Below are 26,398 nucleotides of genomic sequence, written 5' to 3'. Positions count from 1 at the left end.
AACCTAAACCTTAACCTAACCCTAAGCCTCACCCTAACCCTAAACCTAACCCTCATCCTCATGTTAACTCTCACCCTAACCCCAACCCTAATCCTCACTCTAACACTCACCCTAACCCTAACCCTAACCCTAACCCTAACCCTACCCTTCAGCCTATCCCTCACCCTAACTCTATCCGAAACTCTAATCCTCACCAATCCCTAACCCTAACCCTAACCCTCACCTCCACCCTAACCCTCACCCTAACCCTAAACCTCACCCTCACACTCACCCTCACCCTAAGGCTAACCCTAACCCTAATCCTAACACTCACCCTAACCCTAACCCTAATCCTAACCCTAGTCCTCCCCCTAAACCTAACCTTACCCTCATCCTCACCCTAACCCTAACTCTAACCCTCACACTAACCCTCACCCTCAGTTTAACCATCACCCTCACACTCAACCTAACCCTTACCCTAAACTTAAGCCTCACCCTAACCCTAAACCTAACCCTCACCCTCACACTAACTCTCACCCTAAACCTAACCCTAACCCTCACCCTTACCCTAACCCTCACCCTAACCCTATCCTTCACCCTAACCGTCACCCTAACGCTAACCCTAACTCTAACCCTCACCCTAACCCTCACCCTAACCCTAACCCTAAACTTCACCCTCATCATAACCCTCACCCTAACCCTTTCCCTCACCCTCACCCTAACCCTCACACTAACCATAACCCTCAGCCTAAACCTAACACTAACCCTCACCCTCACCCTCATCCTCAGCCTAAAGCTAACCCTAACCCTAAACCTAACCCTAACCCTCACCTTCACCCTCACCCTCACCTTAACCCTATCTGTAATAATAAGCATCACCCTCAAATTTACCCTCCCCTTAACCCAAACCCGAACCCTAAACCTAACTCTCACCCTAACCCTAACTCTAACCCTCACCCTCAACCTAACACTCACCATAAACGTAACCCTAACCCAAACCCTAACCCTAACCTAACCCTAAAACTAATCCTCACACTAAACCTAACCCTAACCCTACCCTTCAGCCTATCCCTCACCCTAACACTATCCCTAACCTAATCATCACCGATCCCTAAACCTAACCCTAACCCTCAACTTCACCCTAACCCTCACCCTAACCGGAAACCTCGCCCTCACACTCACCCTCACCCTAAGCCTAACCCTAATCCTAAAACTAATTCTAAACCGAACCCTCACCCTCACCCTAACCCTAACCCTAACCCTTACCCTCACCCTCACCCTAACCCTAAGCCTAAACCTAACCCTCACTCTCACCCTCACCCTAACCATAAACCTCACCCGAAAGCTCACCCTAACAATCACGCTAACCCTAAACCTCACTCTCACCCTAACCCTTACTGTAACCCTTTCCTTCACCCTAACACTAACCCTAAACCTCACTCTAAACCTAACCTCCAACCTAACCCTAACCTTAACCCTACCCCTCACCCCAAACCTAGCCCTAAACCTAACATTCAATGTAACCCTAACCCTATTCCGCCCCCTTAACCTAACCTTACCCTCATCCTCACTCTAACCCTAACTCTAACCCTCACATAAACCCTCACCCTCAGTTTAACACTCACCCGCAAACTCAACCTAACCCTTACCCTAACCCTAAGCCTCACCATAACCCTAACCCTAAACCTAACTCTCACCCTCATGCTAATTCTCACCCTAACCCCAACCCTAACCCTCACTTTAACACACACTCTAACCCTAACCCTAACCCTACCCTTCAGCCTATATCTCACCCTAACACTATCCGTAACCCTAATCCTCACCGATCCCTAACCCTAACCCTAAACCTCACACTCACCCTAACCCTAAACCTCACCTTCACACTCACCCTCACCTTAAGGCTAACCCTCACACTCACCTTTACCCTCACCCTCACCCTCAGCCACACCCTAAACTTAACCCTCATCCTCACAATAACCCTAACCCTAACCCTCACCCTAATCCTAACCCTCACTCTAACCCTAGCCCTAACCATCACCCTTACCCTCACCCTAACACTAACCCTCACGCTAAACCTAACCCTCACCCTCACCATAACCCTAACCCTAACCCTAATGCTAACCCGAACCCTCACCCTCACCCTAAACCTCACCCTAACCCTTACCCACACCCTAACCCTAACCCTCACAATAAACCTAACCCTAACCCTAACCTTAACACTAAACTTCAGCCTAACCCTCACCCTAACTCTATCCCTAACCTCAACCCTAGCACTAACCTTAACCCTCACGCTAGCCCTAACCCTAACCCTAACAGTATCCCTCCCCATAGCCCTCACCCTAATGCTAAATCTAATCCTAACCCTCACCCTCACCCTCAACTTCAGCCTAAACCTCACCCTCACCCTCACCCTAACCCTAATCCTCTCTTATAACACTAATCCTAACACTAACTCTCACCCTCACGCTAACCATCACCCTCCCTAACCCTAACACTCACACTCAACCTAACCCGCAACCTCACCTTAACCCTAATCCTAACCCTCAACCTAACCCTCACACTAACCCTAAATCGAACCCTGACCCTAACCCTAATACTCACCCTAACCCTAACCCTAATCCTAACCTTCACCCAACCCACACCCTAACCCTAAGGCTAACCTAACCCTCAACCTCATTTTAAACCTCAACCTAACGCTTATCCTCACACTAACCCTCACACTCACCCTCACCCTCACCCTCAGCCTAAACCTAACCCTATCCCTCACTCTCAACTTCACCCTAACCCTATCCCTAACCCTAACCCTCACCTCAAACTCACCCTCACCCTATCCTTCAGCCTCACCCTCACTCTAACCCTAACTATAACCCTAACCCTCAACCTAAACCTAACCCTCACCCTAAACCTAACCCTAACCCTCACCCTCAATCTAACCCTTATACTAACCCTAACTCTAACCCTCACCCTAACCCTAACCCTAATTCTAACCCTAACCCTCACCGTTACCCTCACCCTAACCCTTACTCTCACCCTAAAGCTAACCCTAAACTTAATCTAACCATAAACCTAACCCTCACACTAACCCTAACCCTAACCCTAACCCTAACCCTACCCTTCAGCCTATCCTTCACCCTAACACTATCCATCCCTAACCCTAATCCTCACCTATCCCTAAACCTAACCCTAACACTCACCCTCACCCAAACCCTCACCCTAACCCGAAACCTCACCCTCACCCTAACCCTAACCCTAACCCTCACCCTAAGACTAACCCTAACCCTAACCCTCACCCTCACCCTATCCCTAAGCCTAAACCTAAACCTTACCCTCACCCTCAACCTAACCCTAACCCTAACCTTAACCCTCACGCTAAACCTCACTCTAACACTCACGCCAACTGTAAACTTCACTCTCACTCTAACCCTCACTGTAACCCTTTCCTTCACCCTAACCCTAACACTAACCCTAACCCTGACACTAAACCTAAAGTTCACCCTAACCCTAACCCTAACCCTACCCCTCACCCCAAACCTAATCCTAACCCTAACACTCAATGTAACCCTAACCCTAATCCTCCCCCTTAACCTAACCCTTACCCTCATCCTCACACTATCTCTAACTCTAACCCTCACACTAACCCTCACCCTTAGTTTAACACTCACCCTCACACTCAACCTAACCCTTACCCTAACCCTAAGCCTCACCCTAATGCTAACCCTAAACCTAACCCTCACCCTCATGCTAACTCTCACCCTAACCCCAACCCTAACCCTCACTCTAACACTCACCCTAACCCTAACCCTAACCCTACCCTTCAGCCTATCCCTCACACTAACACTATCCATAACCCTAATCCTCACCGATCCCTAACCCAAACCCTAACGCTCACCCTCACACTAACACTTACCGTAACCCTAAAACTCACCCTCACCCTCACCCTCACCCTAAGGCTAACCCTAACCCTAACCCTAATCCTAAAACTAAATCTCACCTTCACACTAACTCTCACCCTAAACCTAACCCTAAACATCACCCTTACCCTAACCCTCACCGTATCCCTAACCTTCACCCTAACCGTGACCCTAACGCTAACCCTAACCCTAACTCTAACCCTCACCCTAACCCTCACCCTAACCCTAACCCGAACCCTAACCTTCACACTCATCATAACCCTCACCCTAACCCTTTCCCTCACCCTCACCCAACCCTCACACTAAACATAACCCTCAGCCTAAACGTAACACTAACCTCACCCTCACCCTCATCCTCAGCCTAAATCTAACCCTAACCCTAAACCTAACCCTAACCCTCACGCTCATCCTCACCCTTACCCTATCCGTAATCCTAAACCTCACCCTCAAATTTACCCTCACCCTAATCCTCACCCGAACCCTAAACATCACTCTAACACTCACCCTCATCCTAACCTAACCCTAACAATCACCCTAAACCTAACGGTCACCCTAACCCTAACTCTAACCCTCACCCTCAACCTAACACTCACCATAAACCTAACCCTAACAACCCTAACACTAACCTAACCATAAACCTAATACTCACACTAAACCTAACCCTAAGCCTAACCCTAACCCTACCCTTCAGCTTAACCCTCACCCTAACACTATCCCTAACCCTAATCCTCACCCATCCCTAAACCTAAACCTAACCCTCACCCTCACCCTAACCCTGACTCTAAACCGAAACCTCACCCTCACCCTCACCCTCACCATAACCCTCACCCTCACCCTAACCCTAACCCTCACCCTCACCCTTACCCTCACCCTAACCCTAACCATAACCCTAACCCTCACCCTAAACCCCACCCTAACACTCACGCCAACCCTAAACCTCACTCTCACCGTAACCCTCACTGTAACACTTTCACACACCCTAACCCTAACCTTAACCCTAACCCTCACACTAAACCTAACCTCCACCCTAACCGTAACCCTAACCCTACCCCTCACCCCAAACCTAACCCTAACCCTAACACTCAATGTAACCCTAAACCTAATCCTCCCCCTCAACCAAACCCTTACCCTCATCCTCACCCTAACCCTAACTATAAACCTCACACTAACCCTCACTCTCAGTTTAACCCTCACCCTCACATTTAACCTTATCCTTACCCTAAACCTAAGCCTCACCCTAACCCTTTCTCTCACCCTCACCCTACCCTCACACTAAACATAACTCTCACCCTAATCCTAACACTAACCCTCACCCTCACCCTCAACCTCAGCCTAAACTGAACCCTAATCCTAAAACTAACCCTAACCCTCACCCTCATCCTCCCCCTCCCCTAACCCTATCCCTAATCCTAACCCTCACCCTCACCTTTAGGCTCACCTTCACCCTCAACCTCACAATAAACTTCACCCTCACCCTCACCCTAAAACTAACCCTAAGCCTAAACCTCACCCTAATCCTAAACCTCAACCTATCCCTAAACCTAACAATCACCCTTACGCTCACCCTTACACTAACCCTAAACCTACCCCTAACCCTAACCCTAACCCTAACTCTCACCCTAACCGTAACCCTAATGCGAACCCTAACCCTCACCCTCACCCTAAACCTCACCCTAACCCTTATCCTCACACTAACCCTAACCCTCACACAAACCTAACCCTAACCCTAACCCTAACCCTAACCCTAACAATAAACTTCAGCCTAACCCTCACCCTAACCCTCACCCTAACCCCAATCCTCACTCTAAACCTAAGCCTAGCACTAACCCTAACCCTCATGCTAGCCCTAACCCTAACACTAACCCTAACAGTATCCCTCCCCCTAGTCCTCACCCTAATCCTAAACCTAATCCTCACCCTCACCCTCACCCTCAACTTCAGCCTAAACCTCACCCTCACCCTCAGCCTAACCTTAACCCTAACCATCACCATAACACTAATCCTAACACTAACCCTCACCCTCACGCTAACCCTCACCCTCCTTAACCCTAACCCTCACCCTCACCCTAACCCTCACCCAAACACTAAACATCAACCTAAACCTCAACCTCACCCTAACCCTAATCCTAACCCTCAACCTAACCCTCACACAAAACCTAAATCTAACCCTAACCCTAACCCTAATACTCACCCTAACCCTAACCCTAATCCTAACCCTCACCCTAAACCTCACCCTAACCCTAATGCTAACCTAACCCTCACCTGCATTCTAAACCTCACCCTAATGCTTATCCTCACACTCACCCTCATCCTCAGCCTCAGCCTAACCCTAACCCTAACCCTCACCCTCACCTTCATCCTAACCCTATCCCTAACCCTAACCCTCACCTCAAACTCACCCTCACATTAACCTTCACCCTCACCCTCACCCTAACCATAATCCTAACCCTCCACCTAACCCTAACCCTCACCCTAAACCTAACCCTAACCCTCACCCACAACCTCACCTTACACTAACCCTAAACCTAACCCTCACCCTAACCCTAACCCTAACCCTAATGCTAACCCTAACCCTCACCCTTACCATCACCCTAATCCTTACTCTCACCCTAAACTTAACCCTAACCCTAACCTAACCCTAAACCTAACTCTCACACTAAACCTAACCTTAACCCTAACCCTAACCCTACCCTTCAGCCTATCCCTCACCCTAACACTATCCCTAACCCTAATCCTCACCGATCCCTAAAGCTAACCCTAACCCTCACCCGCACACTAACTCTCACATTTTCCCGAAATCTCACCCTCACACTGACCCTCACCCTAACATTTACCCTAACCCTCACCCTAACCTTAACCCTAACCTTCACCCTCACCTTACCCTCACATTAACCCTAACCCTCACCCTAACACTAACCCTAACCCTAACCCTCACACTAAACCTAACCTCCACCCTAACCGTAACGCTAACCCTATCCCTCACCCCAAACCTAGCCCTAACCCTAACACTCAATGTAACCCTAACCCTCATCCTCCCCCTCAACCTAACCCTTACCCTCATCCTCACCCTAACCCTAACTCTAACCCTCACACTAAACCTCACTCTCAGTATAACCTTCACCCTCACACTTAACCTAATCCTTACCCTAACCCTAAGCCTCACCCTAACCCTAACCCTAAAACTAACCCTCACCCTCATTCTAACTCTCACCCTAACCCCAACCCTAACCCTCACTCTAACACACACCCTAACCCTTGCCCTAAACCTACCCTTCAGCCTATCCCCCACACTAACACTATACGCAACCCTAATCCTCACCGATCCCTAAACCTAACCCTAACCCTCACCCTCAACCAAACCCTAACCCTAACCCTAAACCTCACCCTCACACTCAACCTCACCCTAAGCCTAACAGTAACCCTAACCCTAATCCTAAACCTAACATTCACACTAACCATAACCTTTCACCCTAAACCTAACACTAACCCTCACCCTTACCCTCACCCTCATCCTCATCCTCAGGTTATACCTAAACCTAACCCTAACCCTAAACCTAACCCTAACCCTCACCCTAACCCTAACCCTCACCCTAACCCTAACCCTCACCCTAATCATCACCCTAACACTCACCCTCACCATAACCTAACACTAACCCTCACCCTAAACCTAACCCTCACACTAACCCTAAACCTACCCCTGACCCTCACCCTATCCCTAACCCTAAACTTAATCCTAACAATCACATTTACCCTAACCCTCACCCTAAACCTACCTCATTCCCTAGCCCTACCCCTCATCCTCACCCTCACCCTAACCCTTACCCTCACCCTAACCTTACCCCTAACACTAACCCTAACACTAACTCTCACGCTAGTCCTAACCCTAACACTCGCCCTGACAGTATCCCTCCCCCTAGCCCTCACCCTAATCTTAAACCTAATCTTATCCCTCACCCTCACCCTCTACTTCAGCCTAAACCTCACCCTCACCCTCACTCTAACCCTAACCCTAACCCTCACTCTCTCTAACCCTAACCCTCATGCTCACCCTAACCCACACCCGAACACTAAACTTCAACCTAACCCTCAACCTCACCCTAACCCTCAACATAACCCTCACACTAACCCTAAATCTAACCCTAACCCTAACCCTGATACTCAACCTAACCCTAACCCTAATCCTAACCTCACCCTAACCCTCACCTTAACCCTAATGCTAACCTAACCCTCACCCTCATTCTAAACCTCACCCTAACCCTTATCCTCACACTAACCCTCACACTCACCCTCACCTTCACCCTCAGCCTAACACTAAACCTAACCCTCACCCTCACCTTCACCCTAACCCTATCCCTAACCATAACCCTCACCTCAAACTCACCCACACCCTAACCTTCACCCTCAACCTCACCCTAACCATAACCATAACCCTAACTCTCACCCTAAGCCTAACCCTCAACCTAACCCTAACCCTTACCCTCATCCTCACCCTCACCCTTACACTAACGATAACCCTAACCCTCACCCTAACCCTAACCCTAATGCTAACCCTAAACCTCACCCTTGCACTCACCCTAAACCTTTCTCTCACCCTGTACCTAACCCTAACCCTAAACCTACCCTTCAGCCTATCCCTCACCCGAACACTATCCCTAACCCTAATCCTCACCGATCCCTAACCCTAACCCTAACCCTCACCCTCAACCTAACCCTCACCCTAACCCTAAACCTCGCGCTCACACTCAACCTCACCCTAAGCCTAACCCTCACCCTAACACTAATCCTAAAAATAACCCTCACCCTCACCCTAAGCCTCACCCTAACCTTAACCCTAACCCTCAGCCTCACCCTTCCCTCACCTTAACCATAAACCTCATCCTAATCATCACCCTAACCCTAACCCTAACCCTAACTCTAACTCTCACCCTAACCCTCACCCTAACCCTAACCCTAACCCTAACCTTCACCCTCATCATAACCCTCACCCTAACCCTTTCTCGCACCCTCACCCTACCCTCACACTAAACATAACCCTCACCCTAATCCTAACACTAACCCTCACCCTCACCCTCAACCTCAGCGTAAACTGAACCCTAATCCTAAAACTAACCCTAACACTCACCCTCATCCTCCCCCTCCCCCTAAACCTATCCCTAATCCTAAACCTCACCCTCACCTTTAGGCTCACCTTCACCCTCAACCTCACCCTAAACTTCACCTTCATCCTCACCCTAACCCTAACCCTAAGCCTAAACCTCACCCTAATCCTAAACCTCAACCTAACCCTAAACCTAACCATCACCATTACCCTCACCCTTACGCTAACCCTAACCCTACCCCTCACCCTAACCCTAACCCTAACCGTAACCCTAATGCTAACCCTAACCCTCACCGTCACCCTAAACCTCACCCTAACCCTTATCCTCACCCTAACCCTAACCCTCACACAAACCTAACCCTAACCCTAACCTTCAGCATAAACCTCACCCTAACCCTATCCCTAACCCCAATCCTCACCCTAAACCTTAGCCTAGCACTAACCCTAACCCTCATGCTAGCCCTACCCCTAACCCTAACCCTAACAGTATCCCTCCCCCTAGTCCTCACCCTAATCCTAAACCTAATCCTCACCCTCACCCTCACCCTCAACTTCAGCCTAAACCTCACCCTCACCCTCAGCCTAACCCTAACCCTAACCATCACCATAACACTAATCCTAACACTAACCCTCACCCTCACGCTAACCCTCACCCTCCTTAACCCTAACCCTCACCCTCACGCTAACCCTCACTCTCCTTAACCCTAACCCTCACCCTCATCCTAACCCTCACCCGAACACTAAACATCAACCTAACCCTCAACCTCACCCTAACCCTAATCCTAACCCTGAAAGAAATCCTCACACTAACCCTAAATCAAACCTTAACCCTAACTCTAATACTCACCCTAACCCTAACCCTAATCATAACCCTCACCCTAAACTTCACCCTCACCCTCACCCTAACCATAATTCTAACCCTCCACCTAACCCTAACCCTCACCCTAAACCTAACCCTAACCCTCACCCACAACCTCACCTTAAACTAACCCTAACCCTATCCCTCACCCTAACCCTAACCCTAACCCTAATGCTAACCCTAACCCGGACCCTTACCATCACCCTAATCCTTACTCTCACCCTAAACTTAACCCTAACCCTAACCTAACCCTAAACCTAACCCTCACACTAAACCTAACCTTAACCCTAACCCTAACCCTACCCTTCAGCCTATCCCTCATCCTAACACTATCCCTATCCCTAATCCTCACCGATCCCTAAACCTAACCCTAACCCTCACCCTCACCCTAACTCTCACACTTTCCCGAAATCTCACCCTCACACTGACCCTCACCCTAAATTTTACCCTAACCCTCACCCTAACCCTAACCCTAACCCTCACCCTCACCCTTAACCTCACCTTAACCCTAACCCTCACCCTAACACTAACCCTAACCCTAACCCTCACACTAAACCTAACCTCCACACTAACCGTAAACCTAAACCTACCCCTCACCCCAAACCTAACCCTAACCCTAACACTCTATGTAACACTAACCCTAATCCTCCCCCTGAACCTAAACCTTACCCTCATCCTCACCCTAACCCTAACTCTAACCCTCACACTAAACCTCACTCTCAGTTTAACCCTCACCCTCACACTTAACCTAATCCTTACCCTAACCCTAAGCCTCACCCTAACCCTAACCCTAAACCTAACCCTCACCCTCATTCTAACTCTCACCCTAACCCCAACCCTAACCCTCACTCTAACACACACCCTAACCCTAACCCTAAACCTACCCTTCAGCTTATTCCTCACCCTAACACTATCGGTAACCCTAATCTTCACCGATCCCTAACCCTAATCCTAACCCTCACCCTCACCCTAACCATCAACCTAACCGTAAACGTCACCCTCACACTCAACCTCACCCTAAGCCTAACCCTAACCCTACGCCTAATCCTAAACCTAACACTCACACTAACCATAACATTTCACCCTAAACCTAACACTAACCCTCAGCCTCACCCTCACCCTCACCCTCATCCTCAGGCTATACCTAACCCTAACCCTAAACCTAACACTAACCGTCACCCTCACCCTCACCCTCACCCTAACCCCATCCTTAATCCTAACCCTCACCCTCACCCTAACCCTAACCCTAACCCTCACCCTAAACATCACCCTAACACTCACCCACACCATAACCTAATCCTAACCCTCACCCTAAACCTAACCCTCACCCTAACCCTAAACCTACACCTGCCCCTCAGCCTAACCCTAACCCTAACCCTTATCCAAACAATCACATTTACCTTAACCCTCACCCTAACCCTACCCCATCCCCTACCCCTACCCCTCACCCTCACCCTCACCCTAACCCTTACCCTCACCCTAACCTTAATCCTAACTCTAGCCCTAAACCTAACCCTCATGCTAGCCCTAACCCTAACCCTCACCCTGACAGTATCCCTCCCCCTAGCCCTCACCCTAATCCTAAACCTAATCCTAATCCTCTCCCTCACCCTCTACTTCAGCCTAAACCTCGCCCTCACCCTCACTCTAACCCTAACCCTAACCCTCACTCTCCCTAACCCCAACCCTCACCCTAACCCTAACCCTCACCCGAACACTAAACATCAACCTAACCCTCAACCTCACCCTAACCCTAATCCTAACCCTCAACCTAACCCTAACACTAACCCTAAATCTAACCCTAACCCTAACCCTGATACTCAACCTCACCCTAACCCTAATCCTAACCCTCACCCTAACCCTCAACCTAACTCTCACCCTAACCCTAACCCTAACCCTCACCCTCACCTAACCCTCACCCTAACCCTAACCCTCACCCTAAACGTCACCCTAACCCTAACCCTAACCCTACCTCTAACCCTCACCCTCACCCTAACCCTAACCCTAAACTTCACCCTCATCATAACCCTCACCCTAACCCTTTCCCTCACCCTCACCTTAACTCTCACACTAACCATAACCCTCACCCTAAACCTAAGACTAACCCTCACCCTCACCCTCATCCTCAGCCTAAACCTAACCCTAACCCTAAACCTAACCCTAACTCTCCTCCTCACCCTCACCATCACCCTAAACCTATCCCTAATCCTAACCCACTCCCTCACCTTTACCCTCACCTAACCCTCACCTGAAACCTAAACATCACCCTAACACACACCTTCACCCTAACCTAACCCTAACCCTCACCCTAAACCTAACCCTCACCCAAACCCTAAACCTAACCCACTCCCTCACCCTAACCCTAACCCTATGCCTAATCCTAACATTCACACTTACCCTAACCCTCAAACAAACCCTACCCCTACCCCTACCACTCACTCTCACCCTCACCCTAACCCTTACCCTCACACTAACCCTAACCCTAACACTCACGCTAGCCCTAACCCTAACCCTAACAGTATCCCTCCCCCTAGCCCACACCCTAAACCTATATCTAATCCTAACCCTCACGCTCACCCTCAACTTCAGCCTAAACCTCACCCTCACCCTGCCCGTAACCCTAACCCTAACCCTCACCCTAACACTAATCCTAACACTAACCTTCACCCTCACACTAACCCTCACCCTCCCTAACCCTAAACCTCACCCTAACGCTAACCCTAATCCTAACCCTCAGCCTAGGTCTCAACCTAAACCTTATCCTAACACTCACCCTCATCCTCACCCTAACCCTAACCCTAATGCTAACCCTAACCCTCACCCTTACCCTCACCCTAACCCTTGCTCTCACCCTAAACCTAACCCTTACTCTAACCTAACCCTAAAACTAACCCTCACACTAAACCTAACCCTAACCCTAACCCTACCCTTCAGCATATCCCTGACCATAACACTATCCCTAACCATAATCCTCACCGATTCCTAACGGGAAACCTAACACTCACCCTCACCCTAACCCTCACACTAACCCTAAACCTCACCCTCACACTCACCCTCACCCTAAGCCTAAACCTAACCCTAACGATAATTCTAAATCTAACTCTCACCCTCACCCTAACCTTCACCCTAACTCAAACGCTAACCCTCACCCTCACCCTAACACTCACCCTAAACCTAACCCTCACCCTAACCGTCACCCTAAACCTAACCCTAACCCTAACCCTAACTCTAACCCTCAACATACCCCTCACCCTAACCCTAACCCTATCCTTCACTCTCATCGCAACCCTCACCCTAACCCTTTCCCTCACCGCCACCCTAACCCTCACAGTAATCATAACCCTCACCCTAAACCTAACACTAACCCTCCCCCTCCCCCTCATCCTCAGCCTAAATCTAAACCCAACCCTAAACCTAACCCTAACCCTCACCCTCACCCTCACCTTAACCCTATCCCTAATCCTAACCCTCACCCTCATATTTACCATCTCCCGAACCATAAACATCACCCTAAAACTCACCATCACCCTAACCTAACCCTAACCCTCACCCTAAACCTAACCTTCACCCTCACCCTAAACCTAACCCTCACCCTCACCCCAACCCTAATCCTAACCCTAATCCTAACATTTACACTTACCCTAATCCTCAACCGAACCCTAACCCTGCCCCTACCCCTACCCCTCACCCTCACCCAAACCCTTACCCTAACCCTAACTCTAACCCTCACCCTCACCCTCACCGGAACAATGACGCTAACCCAAGCCTCACCCTAACGCTAACCCTAATCCTAACCCTCACCCTAGGCCTCAACCTAAACCTAATCCTAACATTCACCCTAACCCTCACCCTAACCCTTTCCCTCAACCTCACCATAAACCTCACAATAACCATAACCCTCACCCTAAACCTAACCCTAACCCTCACCCTCAGCCTCACCCTCACACTCACACTCAGTCTAAACCTAAAACTAACACTAATCCTAACCCTAAACCTGACCCTCAACCTGACCCTCACCCTAACCCAAACCCTAACCCTCACCTTAACACATACCCTCACCCTCAACCTAAACCTCACCCTTACCCTAACCCTAGCCCTAACCCTCAACCTCACCCTAACCGTCACCCTAACCCTATCCCTATTCCTAACTCTAACCCTCACCCTAACGCTCACACTAACCCTAAATCTAACCCTAACCCTAACCCTAATACTCACCCTAACCCTAACCCTAATCCTAACCCTCACCCTAACCCTCACCCTATCCTAATGCTAACCTAACCGTCACCCTCATTCTAAACCTTATCCTAACCCTTATCCTCACACTAACCCTCACACTAACCCTCACCCTCACCCTCAGCCTAACCCTATCCCTAACCCTCACCCTCAACTTCACCCTAACCCTATCCCTAACCCTAACCCTCACCTCAAACTCCCCCTCACCCTAACATTCACCCTCACCCTCACCCTAACCCTAACCATAACCCTAAACCTCAACCTAACCCTAACCCTCACCCTAAACCTAACCCTAATCCTCACCATCATCCTCACCTTTACACTAACCCTAACACTAACCGTCACCCTAAACCTTACTCTCACCCTAAACCTAACCCTAACCCTAACCTAACCCTAAACCTAACCCTCACCCTAAACCTAACCCTAACCCTAACCCTACCCTTCAGGCTATCCCTCAACTTAACACTATCCCTAACCCTAATCCTCACCGATCCCTAACTCTGACCCTAACCCTCACCCTCACCCTAAACCTCACCCTAACCCTAAACCTCACCCTGACACTCACCATCACACTAAGCCTAACCCTAACCCTAACCCTAATCCTAAACCTAACCCTCACCTTCACCCTAACCCTCACCCTAACCCAAACCCTAAACCTCAACCTCACCCTAAACCTCACCCTCACCCCAACTCTCACCCTAACCGTCACCCTAACCCGAACCCGAACCCTACCTCTAACCTTCACCCTAACCCTCACCCTCACCTTAACCCTAACCCTAAACTTCACCCTCATCATAACCCTCACCCTAACCCTTTCCCTCATCCTCACCCTAACCCTCACAGTAAACATAACCGTCACCCTAAACCTAACACTAACCCTCACCCTCACCCTCATCCTCAGCCTAAACCTAACCCTAACCCTAAAACTAACCTTAAACCTCACCCTCACCCTCACCCTAACCCTATCCCTAATCCTAACCCTCACCCTCACCTTTACCCTCACCCTAACCCTCACCCCAACCATAAACATCACCCTAACACTCACCCTCACCCTAACCCAACCCTGGCGCTCACCCTAAACCTAACCCTCACCCTAACCCTAAACCTAACCCTCACCCTCACATTAACCCTAACCCTAAGCCTAATCCTAACATTCACACTTACCCTAACCCTCACACTAACCCTAACCCTACCACTACCCCTACCCCTCACCCTCACCCTCACCCTAAACCTTATCCTCACCCTAAACCTAACACTAACCCTAACCCTCACGCTAGCCCTAACCCTAACCATAAACCTAACAGTATCCCTCCCCATAGCCCTCACCCTAATCCTAAACCTAATCCTAACACTCACGCTCACCCACAACTTCAGCCTAAACCTCACCCTCACCCTCACCCTCACCCTCACCCTAACCATAACCCTAACCCTAACACTGATCCTAACACTAACCCTCACCTTCAAGCTAACCCTCACCCTCCCTAACCCTAAACCTCACCCTAACGCTAACCCTAATCCTAACCCTCACCCTAGGTCTCAACCTAAACCTAATCCTAACACTCACCCTCACCCTCACCCTAACCCTCACCCTAAGCCTTTCCCTCAACCTCATCCTAAACCTCACAATAACCATAACCCTCACCCTCCCTAACCCTTACCCTCACCCTCACACTAACCCTCATCCTCAACCTAAATATCATCCTAACCATAACCCTCACCCTAATCCTAACCCTATCCCTAACTCTCACACTAACCCTAAGTCTAATCCTATCCCTAAACCTAACCCTCACCCTCACCCTCACCCTAAACCTAAGCCTAAACCTCAACCTAACCCTCATACTAAGCCTAACCCTAACACTCACCCTAAACCTAAACCTAACCCTAACACTCACCCTCAAACTCACCCTCAGGCTAACCCTAACCCTCAGCCTAAACCTTACTCTCACGCTACCCTAGCCCTAACCCTAACCCTAACACTCACCCAAACCCTAACCCTAACATTAACCCTAACCCTTGCCCTAACCCTCACCCTAATCCTAACCTTAAACCTAACCCTACCCCTCATCCTAAACCTAAACCTCACCCTAACCCTAAAATTAACCCTAACCCGCATCCTAACCCTAACACTCACCCTCACCCAAACCCTAAACTTAACCCTCCTCCTCAACCTAACACTCACCCTCACCCTAACCATAACCCTAACCCTCACCCTCATCCTAACCCTCACCCTGACCTTTATCATCACGGTAAACCTAATCCTAACCCTAACCCTCACACTAACCCTAACCCTCACATTAACCCTTACCCTACCCCTCACCCTAACCCTCAACAAAAACCAAACCCTAATAATAAACCTCAGCCTAAACCTAACCTTCACCCTAACCCTCACCCTCACCCTGACCCTCACCCTAACCCTAAACCAACCCCTCACCCTAACCCTCATCCTCACCCTAAACCTAACCCTAACCCTCACCCTCACCCTCAGCCTAACCCTAACCCTCATCCTAACCCTTACCCTCACCTTACTCTAACCCTAAAACTAACCCTAGCCCTCACCCTAACCCTAACACTCACCCAAACTGAACCCTAAGACTAATCCTAAACCTCACCCTAACCCTAATTCTAAACCTAAACTTAACCCTCACCCTACCCCTCACCTTAACCCTAACCCTAACCCTCACCCTCACCCTAACACTCACACTAACACTTAACCTCACCCTAACCCTAACCCTACCCCTCACCCTAACCCTCACCCTCACCCTAACCCTAACCCTAACACTCACCCTTACTTTCACCCTAAACCCATCCCTAGCCCTCATCCTCACCCTAACCCTCTCCCTCACCCTAACCCTATCCCTAACCCTCACCCTCACCCTATCCCTAACCCTCCCCCTCAACCTCACACTAACCCTAACCCTACCCCTCACCCTTACCCTAAACCTAACACTCACCATGACAAAACCCTCACCCTAACCCTCCCCCTCCCCCTCACCCTCAGCCTAATGTTAACCCTCATCCTACCCCTTACCCTCACCCTACCCTAACCCTAACACTCACCCTCACCCTAACCCTCACCCGAACACTAAACATCAACCTGACCCTCAACCTCACCCTAAACCTAATCTTAACCCATATCCAAACCCTAATCCTAATCCTAATACTCACCCTAACCCTAACCCTAATCCTAACCCTCACCCTAACCCTCACCCTAACCCTAATGCTAACCTAAACCTCACCCTCATTCTAAACCTCACCCTAACCCTTATCTTCACACTAACATTCACACTCACCCTCACCCTCACCGTCAGCCTAACCCTAACCCTAACCCTCACCCTCAACTTCACCCTAACCCTATCGCTAACCCTAACCCTCACCTCAAAATCACCCTCACCCTAACCTTCACCCTCACCCTCACCCTAACCGTAACCATAAACCTAACCCTCAACCTAACCCTAACCCTATCTCTAATCCTAACCCTCACCCTAAACCTTACTCTCACCCTACACCTAACCCTAACCCTAACCGGAACCCTATCCCTCACCCTAACCCTAACCCTCATTCTAACCCTCATCCTCAACCTAATCCTCACCCTCACCCTAACCCTAACCCTTATGTAACCCAAACCCTCACCCTCACCCTCACCCTCACACTAACCCTATCCCTCACACTAATTCTAACCCTCACCCTAACCCTAACCATACCCCTCACACTAACCCTCACCCTAACACTAACACTAACTCTATACCTAACCCTCACCCTAACCCTAACGCTAACCCTACACCTCACCCTCACTCTAACCATCACCTTATCCCTTATCCTCACACTAACACTAACCCTAACCCTAACCTTAACCCTCACACTAACCCTAACCCTCAACCTAACCCTAACACTACATCTCACCCTATTCCTCACCCTTAACCTAACCCTAACCCTATCTCTCACCTTAACACTAAACGTAACCCTAAACCTCACACTAACCCAAACCCTCACAATCACCGTAACCCTCACCGTCACCCTAACCCTAACTCTCACCCAAACCCTAAAACTCACCCTCACCCGAACACTCACCCTCATCCGCACCCTAACACTCACCCTAACCCTAAAACTCACCCTCACCCTAAACCTCACCCTAACCCTAAAACTAACAATCACCCTCACCCTCACCCTAACCCTAACCCTCACCCTCACCCTAATCCTCACCCTAACCCTAGCCCTAACACTTACCCTCACCCTAAACTTCACCCTAACCATAACCCTAACCCTCACCCTCACCCTAACCCTAACCCTAACCCTAACCCTAACCCTAACCCTAACTCTCACCCTCACCCACAACCTAATCCTCATCCTAACCCTTAACCTCACCCTAACCCTCACCCTAACCCTAACCCTTAACCTCAAACTAAACCTATCGCTAAACCTAACCCTAAACCTCACTCTCACCCTAAACCTCACCCTAACCCTTATCCTCACCCTCACCCTAACCCTAACCCTAACGCTAACCCTCACACTAACCCTAACCCTCACACTAACCCTAACCCTCACACTAACCCTAACTCTACCGAACACCCAAACCCTCATCCTAAACCTAACCCTAAAGCTAACCCTCACCCTAACCTCAACCCTAACCTTAAAACTCACCCTAACCCTAAACCTCACACTAACCCTAACCCCCACCCAAATCCTCACCCTCACACTCATCCTAACCCTAACCCTAAGTCTAATCCAAACCCTATCACGCATCTGCACCCTCACACTAACTCTAACCCTAACCCTCAACCTCACCTTAACTCTAACCCTCACGCTAAACCTCACCCTAACCCTTACCCTCACCCGAAATCTAACCCTTACCCTAACCCCCACACTAACTCTAACCCTTTCCCTAACCCTAACCCTCACACTCACACGAAACCTAACTCTAACCCAAAGCCTCTCCCTAACGTTAAACCTAAACCTAACTCTCACCCCCACCCTAACAATCACCGCCACCCTAAACCTCACCCTAACCCTAACCCTCAACCACAACCTAAACCTCACACTAACACTAACCCTAACCCTCACCCTAACCCTAACACTCACCCTCACCCTCACCCGCACCCTAACCCTAACCCTAACCCTAACCCTAATCCTATACCTAACCCTCATCCTCACTCTTACCCTAATCCTAACCCTAACACTACCCCTCACCACAACCCTCACCCTAACCCTAACCCTAACCCTAACCCTCACCCTCTCCCTCACCCTGATCATCACACTCACCCTCACCCTCAAGCTAACCCTTACCTAATCCTCACCCTAACCCTAACCTTAACCGTAACCCAACCCTAACCCTCAACCTCACCCTAAACCTCAAACTAACCCTAACCCTAACACTCACCCTAACACTCACCCTAACCCTAACCCGAACCGTAACCCTAACCCTCACCCTAACCCTCACCCTAATACTAACCCTAACCCTAAACCTCACCCTAACCCTAACGCTCACACTAAACCTAACCATCAACATTACCCTAAATCTAACCCTCACCCTCACCCTCAGCCTAACCCTAACACTAACCTTAAACCTAACCCTAACCCTCACCCTCATTCTACTCCTAAACCTAACCCTAACAATCACCCTCACCCCTTCCCTCACCTTCACCCTCACCCTAACCCTTACCCTAAAGCTAAAACCCACCCTAACCCTAACCATAACCCTCACCCTCACCCTCACCCTAACCCTAACACTCACCCTAAAGCTCAACCTAACCCTAATGCTAACCCTAACCCTCAACCTCACCCTAACCCTAACCCTACCCTTCAGCCTGTCCCTCACCCTAACCCTATTCCTAACCCTAATACTTACCGGTCCCTAATCCTAACCCTAACCCTCACCCTGACCCTAACCCTCACCCTAACCCTCAACCTCACCCTCACCCTCACCCTAAGCCTAACCCTAACCCTAACCCTAACACTCACCCTCACCCTTACCCTAACCCTAAACTTAAGGCTAACCCTCATCCTAAACCAAATCCTCAATCTAACCCTCACCCTAACCCTAATCCTAACACTCACCCTTTCCCTAAACCTCACCTTAACCCTCACCCTAAATCTAACCCGCACCATCACCCTCACCCTAACCCTAACCCTAAGCTTAACCCTCATCCTAACCCAAAACCTCAACCTAAACCTCACTCTAACCCTAACCCTAATGCTCACCCTCACCCTAACCCTCACCCTAACCCTCACTCTAACCCTTAACCTCACCCTCACCATAGCCCACACCCTAACCCTCCCCTAACCCAAACCCTAACCCTAACCCTAACCCTCACCCTAATCCTAAACTTCACCGTAACACTCACCCTAATCCTAAAGCTAACCCTAACCCTCACCCTGAGCCTAAAACTCACCCTCACCCTAACCCTAACCCTAAACCTAACCCTACCACTCAACCTAAACCTCAGCCTAACCCTTACCACCAACCTAACCCTAAACCTTAACCTCACCCTAACCCTACCCCTAAAGTTAACACTCACCCTTATCCTAACCCTCACCCTAACCCAAACCCTAACACTCACCCTCACCCTAACCCTAACCCTAACCCTCACCCTAACCTTAATCCTAACCCTAACCCTAACCCTAACCTTCACCCTCACACTAACCCTCACCCTCTCCCTAACGCTCACCCTAACCCAAACCCTAACCGGCACCCTCACCCTAACCCTCAACTTAACCGTCACCCTAACCCTAACCCTCACCGTCACACTTGCCCTAAACCCAACCCTAAGCCTAACCCTCATCCTAACCCAAAACCTCACCCTTACCCTCAACCTAACCCTAACCCTAACCCTCACCCTCACCCTAACCCTCAGCCTAACCCTTACCCTCACCCTCACCATAGCCCTCACCCTAACCCTAACCTTCACACTAATCCTAACCCTCACCCTAACCCTATCCCTACCCTTCACCCTCACCCTCACCCTAAGACTCACCCTCACCCTCATCCTCAACTGAATCTTCAACCTCACCCTCACCCTAACTCTAACCCTCACCCAACCCTAACCCTCATCCTCACCCTCAACCTTATACTAACCCTAATCCACACCTAACCCTATCACTCTCCTAAACCTAACCCTAACCCTCATCCTCACCCTATCTCTAACCCTGACCCTCAACCTAAACTTCACCCTAACCCTAACCCTCACCCTAACCCTAACACTCACCCTAACCCTCACCCTCACTCTAACCCTCACACAACACTTATCCTCACACGAACACTAACTCTAAACCTAACCCTAACTTTCACATTAACCCTAGCCCTCACCCTAAACCTAACCCTAACTCTTACCCTAACACTAACCCTAACCCTAACCCTCACCCGAACTTTAACCCTCACCCTTACCCTAACCCTCACCGTCACCCTAACCCTCACCCTAACCCTAACAGTCACCCACACCCTAACACTCATCCTCACCGGAAACCGAACCCTAAACATAACCTAACCGAAACACTCATCCTCACCCTCAACCTCAACCTAACCCTCACCCTCACCCTAACACTAACACTAACGATAACCCTAACAATAACCCTCACCCTAACCCTAATCCTAACCCTCACCCTAACCTTAACCCTAACCCTCACCCTCACACTAACCCTCAACCTCTCCCTAACATTTACCCTAACCCTAACCCTAACACACACCCTCACCCTAACCCTAAACTTAAGCCTAACCCTTATCCTAACCCAAATACTCAATCTAACCCTCACCCTAACCCTAACCCTAACACTCACCCTCTGCCTATCCCTCACCTTAACCCTCACCCTAACCGTAACCCTCACCGTCACCATCACCCTAAACCTAACCCTAAGCCTAACCCTCATCCTAATCCAAAACCTCACTCTAAACCTCACCCTAACCCTCACACTAAGCCTAACCCTCACCCTCACCCTAACCCTAAGGCTAAACCTAAAATTCACCCTCACACTAACCCATAACCTCTCCCTAACCCTCACCCCAACCCTAAACCTAACCCTCACCCTCACCCTAACCCTCAATTTAACCCTCACCCTAACCCTAACCCTCACCGTCACCCTCACCCTAATACTAACCTTAAGACTAACCCTCATCCTAACCCAAAACCTCACCCTAACCCTTACCCTCACCCTCACCATAGTCCTCACCGTAACCCTAACCCTAACCCTAATCTTCAAACTAATCCTAACCCTCACCCTAAACTTAACCTTACCCCTCACCCTCACCTCACCCTCTCCCTCACCCTAACCCTCACCCTCACCTCACCCTCACCCTAAACCTAACCCTAACCCTAACCCTAACCTTACACTAACCCTCAGGCTAACCCAAATCCTAACCCTAACCCTAACACTCACCCTCAACCTAACCCTCACACTTGCCCTAACCCTAACCCTCACCCTCAACCTCACCCTAACCATAACCCTAAGCGTAACCTCATCCTAACCCAAACCCTCACACTAACCCTAATCATCACCCTCACCATCACCCTAACTCTAAACCTAAGCCTAACCCTCATCCTAACACTAACACTCACCGTAATCCTCACCCTAACCCAAAACCTAACCCTCACTCTCACCCTAACCCTGACCCTAACCCTCACCCTAACCCCAACCCTCACCCTCACCATAGCCCTCACCCTAACCCTAACCCTAACCCTAACCTTCACACTAACCCTAACCCTCACCCTGACCCTAACCCTCACCCTAACCCTAAACCTAACACTCGCCCTCACACTCACCCTAACCCTAACATTCACCCTCACCCTAACTCTCCCCCTCCCCCTCCCCCTCACCCTTACTCTAAGCCTAGCCCTCACCCTAACCCTAATACTAACCCTCACGCTAACCCTAACCCTCACCCTCACCCGAACCCTCACTCTAACCCTCACAGGAAACTTAAGTCTCACCCTAACCCAAACCCTAACCCTCACTGTCACCCTCACCCTCACCCTCAGCCTAACCCTAACCCTAAGCCTAATCCTAACCCTAAACCTCACCCTCACCGTCACACTCACCCTCAGCCTAACCCTAACCTAACACTAACTCTAACCCTCACCCTCAACCTCACCTAAACATAACCCTATCCCTATCCCTCACCCTCACTCTCACCATCACCCTCACCCTAACCCTCACCCTAACCCTCACTCTCACCCTAACACTCACGCTAACCCTAACCTTCACTCTGACCCTAAATCTCACCCTAACCCTTTCCCTCACCCTAACCATAACCCTAACCCTCACCCTCACCCTAACCCTCACCCTAAGCCTTAACTTCACCCTCACTCTAACCCTGAACATAATCCACCGCTTAACCCTAACCCTAACCCTCACCCTAAACCTCAGCCTATCCCTAACCAAAATCCTAAACCTGACGCTACCACTCACAATAACCATAACCCTAACCGTAACCCACACCCTAAACCTAACACTCACCCTAACCCTAAACCTAACCCTCACCCTAACCCTAAATCCTAACCTTAACACTCACCCTAAACCTAACCCTAACCCTCAACCTCACCCTTGCCCTCACCCTAACCCTATCTCTCACCCTGACCCTAATCCTCACACTAACCCTAATCCTAAACCTAACCCTAACCCTCACCCTAAACCTAACCCTGACCCTCACCCTAAAGCTAAATCTAACCCTAAGGCTCACCCTCACCCTAAGCCTCACTCTCACCCTAACCCTCACCCATATCCTAACCCTCAGATAAACCCGAACCCGAACCCTCACACTCATCCTCATCCTAACCCTCACCCTCACCCTCACCCTAATCCTAAAACTAACTCTAACCCTCAACCTATCCCTAGACCTAACCCTTACCTTCACCCTCACACTTACCCTAACCCTAACCCTAAACCTCACCTTAACACTAACCCTAACCCTCACCCTAATGCTAACCCTAAACCTCACCCTCACCCTAACCCTCAACCTAACCCTCACCGTTACCCTAAACCTAATCCTCAATGTATCCCTCACCCTAACCCTAACCCTAACTCTCACCCTTACACTAACCCTAACCCTAAATCTCACACTAAACCTAACCCTCACCCTTACCCTGACCCTCACCGTCACCCTAAACATAACCGTCACCATTATCCTAATACTCACGCTCACCCTCACACATACCATCACCCTCACCCTCATCCTAACACTCTCCATCACCCTCACCCTCACCCTAACCCTTACTCTAACCCTCACCCTAACCCTAACCCTCACCCTAACCCTAACCCTAACACTCACCCTCATCCTGACCCTAACCTTAACCCTCCCCCTACCTCTAACCCTAACCCTAACCCTCACCCTCACCCTAAACCTAAACCTTAACCCTAAACCTAACCCTTAACCTAACCCTCCCCCTAACACTAACCCTAACCCTAACCCTCACACTCACCATAAACCTAAACCCTCACCCTAAACCTCAACCTCAACCTAACCCTCACACTAACTCTAACCGTCACCCTAACCCTCACTCTAACCCTAACCCTAACCCTTACCCTCACCGTAAACCTCACCCTAACCCTCACCCTAACCCTAACCCTCACCCTCACCGTCAACCTAACGCTAACCCTAAGCCTAACCCTCATCATAACCCAAACCCTCACAGTAATCCTCACCCTAACCCTAAACCTAACCCTCACCCTCAACCTAACCCTCACCTTAACCCCAACCCTCACCCTCACCATAGCCCTCACCCTAACCCTAACCCTAACCTTAACCTTCACACTAATCCTAACCCTCAACCTAACCGTAACCCTCACCCTAACCCTAAACCTAACCCTCATCCTCACACTCACCCTTACCCTAACACTCACCATAACCCTTACCCTAACCCTAATGCTGACCCTCACCCTAACCCTCACCCTAAACCTTACCCTCACCCTCACCCTAACGCTAACCCTAATCCTCCCCCTAACCATAACCCTAACCCTCACCCACACCCTCACCCTCACCCTAAACCTTAGCCTAACCCTACGCCTCACCCTGACTCTAACACTCACCCTCACCTTCACCCTCAACCTAACACTAATCCTAACCCTAACCCTCACCCTCAGCCTAACCCTAACCCTAAACATAACCCTCACCCTAACCCTAACCCTCACCCTCAACCTAACCCTAACCCTCACCCTCACCCTAACCCTCCTAACCCTAACCCTAACACACACCCTAACCCTCACCCTAACCCTAAAGGTAACTCTACCTCTCACCCTAACGCTAACCCTCACCTTAACCCTTATCCTCACACTTACCCTAACCCTAACCTTAACCCTCACACTAACCCTAACCCTCAACCTAACCCTAACACTACACCTCACCCAATCCCTCACCCTAAACCTAACCCTAACCCGAACTCTCACCCTAACACTAAACCTAACCTTAAACCTCACACTAACCCTAACCCTCAACCTAACCGTAACCCTCAATATCACCCTAACCCTAACCCTCACCCACACCCTAAAACTCACCTGAACCCGAATCTGAACCCTCACCCTCATCCAAACACTCACCTTCACCCTCACCATCACCCTCACCCCAGCCCTTACTCTAACCTTCACCCTAACCCTAAACCTCACCCTAACCCTAAACCTCACACTAACCCTAACCCTCACCCTCACCCTAACCCTAACCTAACCCTCACCCTAACACTAAACCTCACCCTAACCCTAAGCCTAACCCTTACCCTCAACCAAACCCTCAAGCTAACCCTATCCCTAACCCTAACCTTAACCCTCACCCTAACCCTAACCCTCACCCTAAACCTTACCCTCACCCTAACCCTAACCCTAACGCTAACCCTCACACTAACCCTAACCCTCACACTAACCCTAACTCTACCCCATACCCTAACCCTCATCCTAAACCTAATCCTAACCCTAACCCTCACCCTAACCTTAACCCTAACCCTAAACCTCACTCTAACCCTAAAGCTCACCCTAACCCTAACCCCCACCCTCATTCTCACCCTCACACTCAGCCTAACCCTAACCCTAAGCCTAATCCAAACCCTATCCCGCACCCTCACCCTAACCCTAACTCTAAACCTAACCCTCAACCTCACCTTAACTCTAATCCTCACCCTAAACCTCATCCTAACTCTTACCCTCACCCTAACTCTAACCCTTACCCTAACCCCCACATTAACCCTAACCCTTACCCTAACCCTCACCCTCACCCGAACCATAACCCTAACCCTAAAACTCACCCTAACGTTAAACCTAAGCCTAAACCTCACCCGAACCCTAACATTCACCGTCACCCTAACCCTAACACTCACCCCCAAACTAAAACTCACCATCACCCTAAAACTC

The sequence above is a fragment of the Dipodomys spectabilis genome, unplaced genomic scaffold (genome assembly GCF_019054845.1).
Source record: "Dipodomys spectabilis isolate Male_0828 unplaced genomic scaffold, ASM1905484v1 ptg000098l, whole genome shotgun sequence".
Taxonomy (NCBI): Eukaryota; Metazoa; Chordata; class Mammalia; order Rodentia; family Heteromyidae; genus Dipodomys; species Dipodomys spectabilis.
Note: the sequence above shows the minus strand (reverse complement) of the source record.